Here is a 13,541-nt window from a genome sequence, read left to right as displayed (position 1 = left end):
TAATTAAATGCATTGGACCATTTATCAAGCTCCAGGAATCTTGTCTTTTTATAGATATTCACCAGTTGAGGTCAATGAGCATTTCACTGAAATGAAGTATTTGAGTTCATCTTTAGGATGTGTCAGTTAGACTAATAAGTATGTGGAGAAGGCATTTTGTAATTTTAAGAAAGTTGAAACGGGACAGCATCATACTACAAAACACAGAAAGTTGTACCAAACAACTTAGTGAGAAGTTTAAAAAAATGTCAAAACCAGGCAAAGCGACTGATGCTTAGAATCTAAACAACCAGGAAGCTAAGAGAAAAAGATTGCTACCAGCTCAAGGCTATCTTATGCTACAAAGTAAGTCTTCATCTAGCCAGGGCTACAGAAAGAGATTGTGTGATAAAGCTATTTCTTTCTAATTGAAATATCTATTCCTGGAGAGGAGTAATTTAAGATTTGAAAGTACAAGGTCTAGGAAATAAACCTTAGAAGGTTTTAGAAGCTCCTGAAAGATACAAGATCTGTAAGGACCCATCAAAGGGTTAAAGAAGCAATTTTACTGGGGAGAAGACACTACCTGACCAGCAGAGCTACTCTGAAGTTGGGCAAAAGGTTCCAGAGATGCAAATTCTCTGAGATATCACCCATGCTTGGGTGAGCTTTTAAGGGGTACAGATGTTTTTTCATCACCTATGACCATATAAGTGAACCATACAAAGTCACCAATTCTTTTACCTAGACTTGGGTGGAATCATTTTTCTCATCACCCTATCTGGGGTTTTGGTGGTTTGAAATAGCTCCCAAAGCTAGTGATTCTAATGGGAGGTGTGGTCTTGTTGGAGGAAGTGTGTCATTGTAGGGGATGGGCTTTGAGATGCCTGTGCTCAGCCAGTAAGACAGTTCACTACCTGCAATCTTTGAATCAAAATGTAAGGTCTCTCAGCTCCAGCACTATGTCTGCTTCAAAAGATTAAAAGTTGCCTTGCTTCCCACTATGACAATAATGGGTTAGACTTTTGAACAGTAAGCCACTCAAATTAAATGTTTTCATTTATAAGAGCTGCCACAGTCATGGTGTCCCTTCACAGCAATAGAAACCCTAAGAGAGAGGTGCATAGTTCTAAGATATGAGTAGATATTTGAGACAAAACTCATATAACTCCTTGTTTAATGAAACAAAACAAAGAAACACACAAATATTTAAACTTGAGGAAACAAGAGAAAGGGGGGCTTTGATAAGAAGATGGCTCCTAACTTGGTACTAAGAAAATATTCCAACACAACAGCCTCTAGTTTCCTCCTCTCAGTATTTCATCATCCATTCAGGAGATACACTGCTTCTAAGCTTCGCTGATTTCATTCTGTTGAAAAACTTTCTTCCTCCTCTGTCCTACAAAACCAACTATAATAGGAACCATGCATTCCTTCATCATTAAGTAAATACTCATCACTGTGGTACTTACTGGGCCTAGCAATATATTAAAAGGAGCCAGGGCTATGCTGAGTTCTCAGAATCTGGTTTGTCTTCAAAAAGCATGCAGAATATAAAAATGCATTATTATGCAACTTGTTCCACAAAGAGAAAATCAAATTAATGCATTGAAATTCTATAAATTTGTGTAGATTTTTTCAAGACAAACATCTCCTGTGATAACTTTTTTTGATATAAACATTCACATGTGAGCTTTCTGCGCACGGACATGAAGGATGTCACCATCAAGTCAGACGCTCCTGACACCCTGTTACTGGAGAAGCATGCCAATTACATTGCCTCCTATGGCTCCAAGAAGGATGATTATGAATACTGTATGTCTGTGTACCTGAGGATGAGCTGCATCTACTGGGGTTTGACGGTGATGGACCTCATGGGACAGCTCCATCGCATGAACAGAGAGGAAATCCTGGTGTTTATCAAGTCGTGCCAGCATTGTGGGGGTATAAGTGCGAGCATTGGGCACGATCCGCATCTTCTCTACACTCTGAGCGCTGTCCAGATTCTCACGCTGTATGACAGCCTTAACATCATTGACGTGGATAAGGTTGTGGCCTATGTTCAGAGTCTGCAGAAAGAGGATGGTTCATTTGCTGGAGACATTTGGGGTCCCAGTAAGCAGTTGGTCTATCTGGAGTAAATGGCATGCTGGAGGTCCCAGCATGCCCGTGCTGGCTTGTCAGCACCCACTCTAAAAGATAAGGAGAAATTGATACCAGATTCTCATTTTGTGCAGTGGCAACTTTGGCTCTCTTGGGCAAGCTTGATGCTATTAATGTGGAAAAGGCCATTGTATTTGTTTTGGCCTGTATGAACTTTGATGGTGGATTTGGGTGCAGACCGGGCTTCGAATCTCATGCCGGGCAGATTTATTGTTGCACAGGATTCCTGGCGATAACCAGTCAGTTGTATCAAGTGAACGCTGACTTACTTGGTTGGTGGCTTTGTGAAGGACAGCTGCCCTCAGGCAGACTCAATGGAAGACCTGAGAAGTTACCAGATGTGTGCTATTCCTGGTGGGTTTTGGCCTCCTTGAAGATAATTGGGAGGCTTCATTGGATTGACAGAAAAGCTGCGCAGTTTCATCTTAGCATGTCAAGATGAAGAGACCGGAGGCTTTGCTGACAGACCCAGAGATATGGTGGATCCTTTTCATACCTTCTTTGGCATTGCTGGATTGTCACTTCTGGGAGAACAGATTAAACCTGTTAGTCCTGTCTTTTGCATGCCTGAAGAAGTGCTTCAGAGGGTCAATGTCCAGCCTGAACTAGTAAGCTAGAGTCAGACAGGCATGGGAAGATGTGTGCAGTCGAACCTGGAGTGACTGTTAATATTGTATATCATGTTAATGCAATCATAATTATATGTGGTATAAAATACATTGTATTTAGATCTTCTGTAGTGTCCTAACATTACAGTTTTAGTCTACTTGAAGTTTGTTTTGATGTCTTCATAACAGCAAGCTTAATAGCTGGTATTTAATTGATGCCTCCCCATGTCCTGTTGATCTGTAATGATTGAAGGAAAATGATTTTTGTTAATACAAGTGAGTAAAACTCATTTAAATAAAAGATGTACAAAATGTTGAAAAAAAACATTCACATGTGATTTGATAGCACTGATACTATTTTATAAACTGGATTCTGCAAGCAGAAGCCAAAGCTAAGCCTATTTCAAAGCTAAGAATATTTTTCCTCTATTACACAGATCCCATGGGAAATCATACATATATTACACATAAACAAGATGACCAATAATATTTTGCTTAGAGAGGTCAAGTAATAGTGAACAACTTTGAGACTGAATACAAGAAAAGACATAAGGAGTAGTGAGCATGGCCAGTGGTCACTTTGAGACTTCAGTTTTAGTCAAGAGATACTCATGTCTATGAGACCAGAAAGGCTACAAGAAAATGTTTATCTATAATCAGACACAAGCCCTACTATAGCTTGTGGTATTATAGAAAAGAATCACAGTAATTTCCACAGCACTTAAAGCAAAAATCCAGATAGGAACACAACACACTGAAACTCTTTGTCACTCAGAAACATCATTAAGGTGAAAGAAAAAAATTAAATAAAAACACAGCAAAGAGTGTAGCAAAATGATAAAGACATTAAGCAATTTGATGATACAGTAAAAATAAAACCTACATAATTATACAATATATAATTAGTTAAAAAGCATTATAGAGAACACATATTGCAATAAATAAGACATTCAACCCACAGAATAAGAGAGTTTGCTGATGAAAATGAACTTTGGTCCAGTGAATAGCTAAAAGAAAAACTTTCATCAATGAAACAGAAGATTCCTATACCATAAAGGAGTGAATGTGTATTGTGGGACAATGGTCTTTTATCCTGTCACTTATATTATATTTTATTTTTTTAAAATGCTGATTGGTCAGTAGCCAGGCAGGAAGTTTAGGCTGGGTGACTAGGTAGGAAGTAGAGGTGGAGCAATGAGAACAGGAGAATACTGGGAAGAGGAAAGCTCTGTCTGTAGTTGCCATCCAGATGCAGAGGAAGCAAGATGAGAACACCTCACCAAAAAAGGTACCCAGCCACGTGGCTAACATAGACAAGAATAAAGGGTTAATTTAAGATGTAAGAAAGAGTTAATAAGAAGCCTGAGCTAATAGGCCAATCAGGTTATAATTAATGTAAGCCTCCGTGTGTTTCTTTGGGGTTGAACAGCTGACGGATCAGGGAGGACAGAAACCTTCGTCAACAAGTGTGTTCATCACACACTGATCTTTGACCTGTGTACATACGTGCATACCCATGTTGCTGTTCTGAATTCAGCTGTTTTATTGGCTTTTGGTTTGTTTGTTACTTTACACTTTACATGACTAGGGGGTTTCTTGTGGAAAAAGCAGCACAGAAACAAATACAAAGTATGTAGTTTACTCAAACTGTTTCCTAATACTGTAATTTTCTCTTAAAAAGCATTCCAGCTCTGATAACAAGCATAATAGGAGAGTGAACTGTGGGAGGTAAGAAAGCCTGGTGACGTTGGCAGTGGAATGAATAACTACAAAGGATGGAGATAACAAAAGAATGAGGAGAGTATGTGTTTAGGAACATGATGAAGCCAAATTAAAAAGCTGGTAATAAGGTTTTAAAGTAATCTGTCCAGAATGATTTGAGTTCTATCAAAAATGGGAAAGGAAATGCAGAAACCATGTTGTGTGGAGGGCTTGTAAAAAAGCAGAGAAGAGAAGGCAGATGTGATATCAAAGTTTTCCAGGCCCTATTATCCAGGTCTTCTAACAAGCAACTATTAGAATACCTTACACACACAAATGCACATGCACACACATCACACACACAAATACCATGGGAAAAAAAGAACAGTGAATTTCTTTTTTTTTTTAATAATTTTTTTTATTAAGAAAAGAAGAAAAAAAACATAAACAAAAAACAAGTTTCCACCTCCTCCCAGCCTCCCATTTCCCTCCCCCTCCTCCCACCCTTCTCCCCCTCCTCCCACCCTTCTACCCCTCCCCCCACTCCTCTCCCCCTCCCTCTCCAGTCCACAGAGCAGTCCAGGTTCCCTGCCCTGTGGTAAGTCCTAGGTCCTCCCCCCTCCGTCCATATCTAGGAAGGTGAACATCCAAACTGGCTAGGCTTCCACAAAGCCAGCACATTAAGTAGGATCAAAACCCCGTGCCATTGTCCTTGGCGTCTCATCAGCCCTCATTGTTCGCCATGTTCAGAGAGTCCGGTTTCATCCCATGCTTTTTCGGTCACAGTCCAGCTGGCCTTGGTGAGCTCCCAGTAGATCAGCTCCACTGTCTCAGTGGGTGGGTGCACGCCTTGTGGTCCCGACTTCTTTGCTCATGTTCTCCCTCCTTCTGCTCCTCATTGGGACCTTGGGAGCTCAGTCCAGTGCTCCAGTGTGGGTCTCTGTCTCTGTCTCCATCCATCACCAGATGAAGGTTCTATGATGATATGCAAGATATTCGTCAGTATTGCTCTCGGATAGGGTCATTTCAGGTTCCCAATCCTCAGCTACCCAAGGAACTAACTGGGAACCTCATGTTGGGCACTTGGGAGCCCCTCTAGGGTCAAATCTCTTGCTCACCCTAAAGTGGTTCCCTTAACTAAGAATTGTGGTTCTGTGCTCCCCTATCCACCTTTCCTTTATCCCAATTCTCCTGATTCCCCAAGTCCCCCCTCCTTCCCTTCTACCTTTTCTCTCCCCATCTCCCCTTACCCCCATCCCACCCCACCCCCAAGATCCTAATTTTCTCCCCGGCAATTGGGTCTACTTCCCTTAGCCAAGAGGATAACTATATGTTTTTCCTTGGGTTCACCTTCTTACTTAGCTTCTTTAGGTTCACCTATTGTAGACTCCCTGGCCCTAATTTATGGCTAGAAACCAATTATGAGCGAGTACATCCCATGTTCATCTTTTTGAGTCTGGGACACCTCACTCAGGATAGTGTTTTCTATTTCCATCCATTTGCCTGCAAAATTCGAGAAGTCATTGTTTTTTACCGCAGCGTAGTACTCTAGCGTGTATATATTCCATACTTTCTTCATCCATTCTTCCATTGAAGGGCATCTAGGTTGTTTCCAGGTTCTGGCTATTACAAATAATACTGCTATGAACATAGTTGAACAAATGCTTTTGTCATATGATAGAGCATCTCTTGGGTATATTCCCAGGAGTGGTATTGCTGGGTCCAGGGGTAAGTTGATCCCGAATTTCCTGAGAAACCGAAACACTGACTTCCACAGTGGTTGCACAAGATGGCATTCCCACCAGCAATGGATGAGGGTACCCGTTCCTCCACAGCCTCTCCAGCAAAGGTTATCCTTGGTGTTTTTGACTTTAGCCATTCTGACAGGTGTAAGATGATATCTCAAAGTTGTTTTGATTTGCATTTCCCTGATTGCTGGGGAAGTTGAGCACGACTTTAAGTGTCTTTTGGCCATTTGAACTTCCTCTGCTGAGAATTCTCTGTTCAGTTCAGTGCCCCATTTTTTAATTGGGTTAATTAGCATTTTAAAGTCTAGTTTCTTGAGTTCTTTATATATTTTGGAGATCAGACCTTTGTCTGTTGTGGGGTTGGTGAAGATCTTCTCCCAATCAGTAGGTTGCCTATGTGTCTTATTGACTATGTCCTTTGCTTTACAGAAGCTTCTCAGTTTAAGTAGGTCCCATTTATTCAATGTTGCCCTTAATGTCTGTGCTTCTGGGGTTATACATAGGAAGCGATCTCCTGTGCCCAGCTCCTGTAGGGTACTTCCCACTTTCTCTTCTATCAGGTTCAGTGTGTTCGGGCTGATATTGAGGTCTTTAATCCATTTGGACTTGAGTTTTGTGCACGGTGATAGATAAGGGTCTATTTTCATTCTTCTACAAGATGACATCCAGTTGTGCCAGCACCATTTGTTGAAGATGCTTTCTTTCTTCCATTTTATACTTTTAGCTCCTTTATCGAAAATCAGGTGTTCATAGGTTTGTGGGATAAAATCCGGGTCTTCTATACGATTCCATTGGTCGACTTCTCTGTTTTTATGCCAGTACCACACTGTTTTCATTACTGTAGCTCTGTAATAGAGTTTGAAGTCAGGGATGGTAATGCCTCCAGAAGATCCTTTATTGTATAGGATTGTTTTGGCTATCCTGGGTTTTTTGTTTTTCCATATAAAGTTGATTATTGTCCTCTCCAGATCTGTGAAGAATTTTGATGGGATCTTGATGGGGATTGCATTGAATCTATTAATAGCCTTTGGTAGAATTGCCATTTTTACTATGTTGATCCTCCCTATCCAAGAGCAAGGGAGGTCCATCCATTTTTTGGTATCCTCTTCAATTTCTTTCTTCAATGCCTTAAAGTTCTTGTCAAATAGATCTTTCACTTCCTTGGTTAGATGTACCCCAAGATATTTTATGCTGTTTTTGGCTATTGTGAATGGTGAAGCTTCTCTGATTTCCCTCTCTGTTTCCATATCCTTTGTGTATAAGAGGGCGACTGATTTTTTGGAGTTGATCTTGTATCCTGCCACATTACTAAAGCTGTTTATCAGCTGTAGGAGTTCTTTGGTGGAGTTTTTGGGGTCGCTTATGTACACTATCATATCATCTGCAAATAACGAAAGTTTAACTTCTTCCTTTCCAATTCGAATCCCCTTGATTCCATTATGTTGTCTTAGTGCTATTGCTAGAACTTCAAGCACTATATTGAAGAGGTATGGGGAGAGTGGACAGCCTTGTCGTGTTCCTGAGTTAAGTGGGATGGCTTTGAGTTTCTCTCCGTTTAATTTGATGTTAGCTGTCGGCTTGCTGTATATAGCTTTTATTATATTTAGGTATGACCCTTGTATCCCTAATCTCTCCAAGACTTTTAACATAAATGGATGTTGAATTTTGTCAAATGCTTTTTCAGCATTTAATGAAATGATCATATGGTTTTTTTCTTTCAGTTTATTTATATGCTGGATTACATTGATAGATTTTCGTATGTTGAACCAGCCCTGCATCTCAGGAGTGAAGCCTACTTGATCATAATGGATAATTTTTCGGATGTGTTCTTGGATTCGATTTGCCAGTATTTTGTTGAGGATTTTTGCGTCGATATTCATGAGTGAGATTGGCCTGTAGTTCTCTTTCCTGGTTGAGTCTTTGAGTGGTTTTGGTATCAGAGTAATTGTGGCTTCATAAAAGGAGTTTGGTAATGACCCTTCTGTTTCTATCTTGTGGAATACATTAAGGAGTATAGGTATTAGATCTTCTTGGAAGATCTGGTAGAATTCCGCATTGAAACCATCTGGTCCTGGGCTTTTTTTGGTAGGGAGGTTTTTGATAACCTCTTCTAATTCTTCGCGACTAACAGGTCTATTTAGATTGTTCACCAGGTCCTGATTTAACTTTGGTATATGATATTTATCTAAAAAAGTATCCATTTCCTTTACATTTTCCAGTTTTGTGGCATATAGGCTTTTGTAGTAAGATCTAATGATTCTCTGAATTTCCTCTGTGTCTGTGGTTATGTCCCCCTTTTTATTTCTGATCTTATTAATTTGCAAATTCTCTCTCTGCCGTTTGATTAGTTTGGATAGGGGTTTGTCAATCTTGTTGATTTTCTCCAGGAACCAGCTTTTTGTTTCATTGATTTTTTGTATTGTTTTCTGTGTTTCTATTTTGTTGATTTCAGCCCTCATTTTGATTATTTCCAATCTTCTACTCCTCCTAGGTGAGTCTGCTTCTTTTTTTTCTAGAGCTTTCAGGTGGGCTGTTAAGTCTCCAATGTGAGCTTTCTCTGTTTTCTTTAAGTGGGCACTTAGTGCTATGAACTTTCCTCTTAGGACTGCTTTCATTGTGTCCCATAAGTTTGAATATGTTGTTTCTTTATTTTCATTGAATTCCAGGAAGACTTTAATTTCTTTCTTTATTTCTTCCTTAATCCAGCTATGGTTCAATAGTTGACTGTTCAGTTTCCATGACTTTGTATGCTTTCTGGGGGTAGCATTATTGTTGAATTCTAACTTTAATCCATGGTGATCTGATAAGACACAGGTGGTTACTAATATTTTTTTGTAACTGTGGATGTTTGCTTTGTTACCGACTATGTGGTCGATTTTCGAGAAGGTTCCATGAGCTGCAGAGAAGAAGGTATATTCTTTCCTATTTGGATGGAATGTTCTATAGATGTCTGTTAAGTCCATTTGATTCATTACCTCCACTAATTCTCTTATTTCTCTGTTAGGTTCCTGTCTGATTGACCTGTCCATTGGTGAGAGAGGAGTGTTGAAGTCTCCTACTATTAGTGTGTGTGGTTTGATGGCTGCCTTGAATTTTAGCAATGTTTCTTTTATGTACGTGGGTGCTTTTATATTAGGGGCATAGATGTTCAGGATTGAGACTTCATCCTGATGAACTGTTCCTGTTATGAGTATAAAATGCCCCTCTCCATCTCTTGTGATTGATTTAAGTTTAAAGTCAACTTTGTTAGAGATTAGTATGGCCACACCTGCCTGTTTCTTAGGTCCATTTGCTTGATAGGCCTTTTCCCAGCCCTTTACTCTGAGTAGGTGCCTGTCTTTGTGGTTGAGGTGTGTTTCTTGTAAACAGCAGAATGTTGGATCCTGTTTTCTTATCCAATCTCTTAGCCTGTGCCTTTTTATAGGTGAGTTGAGTCCATTGACATTAAGTGATATTAATGACCAGTGGTTGTTAACTCCGGTCATTTTTTTTTAGTCGTAGAGTTTGTGTGTTTCCCTTCTTTGTTTTGTGTTGGTGAAGGGTCTCTAGATGTCTGAGTTATTGTGGTCATTGTTGGACTCCTTGGTTAGTGATTTTCCTTCAATTACTTTCTGTAAGGCTGGATTTGTGGCTGCATATTGTTTAAATTTGTTTTTATCCTGGAAAATTTTATTATCTCCATTTATAGTGAATGAAAGCTTGGCTGGGTATAGTAATCTGGGCTTGCACCCATGGTCTCTCAGTTTCTGCAGTACATCTATCCAGGACCTTCTGGCTTTCATGGTTTCCATGGAGAAGTCAGGTGTAAGTCTGATAGGTTTACCTTTATAAGTAATTTGGCCTTTTTCCTTTGCAGCTCTTAATATTCTTTCCTTATTCTGTATGCTTTGTGTTTTGATAATTATATGGCGAGGGGATGTTTTTTTTTGATCCAGCCTATTCGGTGTTCTGTATGCTTCTTGCAACTTCATAGGAAAATCTTTCCTTAGGTTGGGAAAGTTTTCTTCTATAATTTTATTAAATAGATTTTCTGGACCATTGAGCTGCCCTTCTTCTCCTTCTTCTACTCCTATTATTCTTAGGTTTGGTCTTTTTATTGTGTCCCATATTTCCTGAATGTTTTGTGATGAGAGTTTGTTGGACTTGCTGTTTTCTTTGATCAGTGTGTTTATTTTCTCTATGGTATCTTCAGAATCCGAGAGTCTTTCTTCTATCTCTTGTATTCTGCTGGTTATGCTTGTTTCTGTAGTCTCTATTCGTTTACCTAGATTTTCCATGTCCAGACGGCCCTCTGTTTGTGTTTTCTTCTTTGCCTCCATTTCAGTTTTCAGGTCTTGAACTGTTTTCATTATCTGTTTGATTGTTTTTCCTTGGTTTTCTAGGGTATCATTCACTGATTTATTCAATTCTTCAAACTTTCTGTTATATTTCTCATCCATTTCTATAAGGGCGTTTTTTACATGCTGTTTAAGGGTGTCAATCACTTTCATGAAGTCAATCTTTTCTCCTTCCTCTTGATTAAGGGGTTCTTGTCCTCCCGTTGTGAGGTCGCTTGTTTCTGGTAGCTTCATGTTGCTTTTCAGCTTGTTGGGCGAATTCTTGCCTTGACGTCCCCCCATCTCTTCTTCCAAATGCTCCCTATGGATCTTCTTTTACCGGATTAGGTCTCCTTGCCTACCAAACGCTGTCTCTCCCCAATGTTGGCTCTCCCAATGCTGGTTCTCCTGGCGCCGAAAGATCAGGCCTCCGTGCTGGTTGGGCAGCTCGCAGACAAAGCGCCTACCCCGCTTGGTGCAGGCAGGCCACAGAAACAAAGGAACTGCTGCCCGCCCGGGAGCCCCGGATACTCGGACCCTGCGCCCAGATAGGCTGGGCTGGGCGATGCCACGCGCCTAAAGAGGGCAGTGGGGGCGAAGTGGGGAGGGCTCTGGACGGAAGCTGGGTGGGCCAGGAAGAAAGAGGCAGCACCCGGGGAGTAGAGGCCCTGCAGAGAGCCCAAGCAGGACAGGGGGCCAAGAAACCCCCGAGCTCCCTGTCCCAGGCTGGCGCCGTGGGCCAGAAACTCACCCCAATGCTGTGTCTCCTGGCGCCGAAAGATCAGGCCTCCGTGCTGGTTGGGCAGCTCGCAGACAAAGCACCTACCCCGCTTGGTGCAGGCAGGCCACAGAAACAAAGGAACTGCTGCCTGCCCGGGAGCCCCGGGTACTCGGACCCAGCGCCCAGATAGGCTGCGCTGGGCGATGCCACGCGCCAAAAGAGGGCAGTGGGGGCGAAGTGGGGAGGGCTCTGGACGGAAGCTGGGTGGGCCAGGAAGAAAGAGGCAGCAGAGAGCCCAAGCAGGACAGGGGGCCAAGAAACCCCCGAGCTCCCCGTCCCAGGCTGGCGCCGTGGGCCAGAAACTCACCCCAATGCTGGGTCTCCTGGCGCCGAAAGATCAGGCCTCCGTGCTGGTTGGGCAGCTCGCAGACAAAGCGCCTACCCCGCTTGGTGCAGGCAGGCCACAGAAACAAAGGAACTGCCCAATGCTGGGTCTCCTGGCGCCGAAAGATCAGGCCTCCGTGCTGGTTGGGCAGCTCGCAGACAAAGCGCCTACCCTGCTTGGTGCAGGCAGGCCACAGAAACAAAGGAACTGCTGCCCCCCGGGAGCCCCGGGTACTCGGACTCAGTGCCCAGATAGGCTGGGCTGGGCGATGCCACGCGCCAAAAGAGGGCAGTGGGGGCGAAGTGGGGAGGGCTCTGGACGGAAGCTGGGTGGGCCAGGAAGAAAGAGGCAGCACCCGGGGAGTAGAAGCCCTGCAGAGAGCCCAAGCAGGACAGGGGGCCAAGAAACCCCCGAGCTCCCCGTCCCAGGCTGGCGCCGTGGGCCAGAAACTCACCCCAATCAACAGTGAATTTCTTTATTCAAATTTCCTCCGAATTTTCTTTCTGGGGATGGTTCTTTTCTGACATTTTCTTCTCTCATCTTTTGTCAATGGTGTTTCAAATTGAAGGTTAGGATATTTTTTCATCCAGAGTTAGTTAATGAATGTTTTCTGATCTGTTCTGTCCAGAAAATCCTGTTTTGCTTTCCATATTTAGGACTCTCCTGAGTTCTGTTTTAACATAGAGAAAATCTTGAATCTACCTAAAAAAAAGTCTAAGTGCAATTTGAGAAACTATTTCTTAAAACATTGGTATTCACCAGAAATTCACTAATAGTGTTTCTTCTTACAAAAGCCAAATGTAAACATGTTGTTTTGTTTTTGTTTACACTCCCATAGGAATGTGTCTGCCTGGTAATAAGGAACACAAGAAAAGCAGGCTTACTGATGAATATTGTCTGATGAACTTGCTTGAGTGACTTCTCAAGTACATATTTTAAGTTGTAAGCATAATAAAGAACAGATCTCTGTCTGAAGCTAATGGGGCCATTGTTCCTCTTGTTAAAAAGCACCTTCTTTAACAAATGCCACTCAGGGAAAGGTTCAAGGTACGTGCTGAGAGGAGAGCAAGATCTTTATGAAGGACAAATGTCCAATCTGGCAGATGCAATGTTTTCAAAATGAATAATGGTACAGAGATGCATGTTTTAATCATGTGCATAGCAAGGACTTTCCAACCATGCTTTCTCCTTCTCTGATCCCACACAGGAAGTTTCTGTTGTTCATAGCTTCAATGTTGTGCCGAGCACCACTAGAAACAGCAGGAAATCTCAGACCCCCTCTGATTTTGTTTATGAGGTTTTGTTTTCTCAAGGAAAGCCAACAAAAATCTCACCTTGTTCAGTTTCCTATACTCACTAAGACAAAAAAGGAGTAGATAGTCTTCCTTTCACAACAAGTATAACTTTATTCTTTCTTCTATATTGAATAGTCCAGTGTCCAGATTGATTTAGGAGTCTTTTGGCATGTAAAGACACACAGACACATCTTAATGCACACATACAAACAGTGACATGAGACATACATACACACACACTGACATACGCACATGCACACATTCATACATGACACACATACACGCCAAACCACACATACATACACATGCACACTTATGTATACAAACACACACATGCATACATACATACACTGAAACACACATCAACACACACACATACATTTATTGACATACATACATAGGCACTAGCACACACATATAAAAAGATACACATACAGAGTATTATGATATTTTTCTATCACTAGAAAATATGTAAGTTAATCGCATAATCAGAGAATCATTATATCACATTCAGTTATACAAAGGCAAGGTTCTGCCCTTTTAAAATTTAGCAGAGCCTTGGTCAGGCAGATTTTTATACCAAAGTCCCTTGGTAATGTAATTCAATTGCCATTTGAGTTATTAG

General features: G+C 41.6%; 1 pseudogene; it reads left to right on the top strand.

The window, feature by feature from the left end:
- The first annotated feature begins 1,682 nt into the window (after window positions 1-1,682).
- LOC121465403 lies at window positions 1,683-2,759 on the top strand (annotated as a pseudogene).
- Window positions 2,760-13,541: the final 10,782 nt, after the last annotated feature.

This window comes from Microtus oregoni, unplaced genomic scaffold (assembly GCF_018167655.1).
Source record: "Microtus oregoni isolate MIOR12 unplaced genomic scaffold, Mior012 000030F_ref0000283, whole genome shotgun sequence".
NCBI lineage: Eukaryota > Metazoa > Chordata > Mammalia > Rodentia > Cricetidae > Microtus > Microtus oregoni.
The sequence above is the reverse complement of the archived record's forward strand: the minus strand, read 5'-3'. Positions and strand labels throughout refer to the sequence as shown.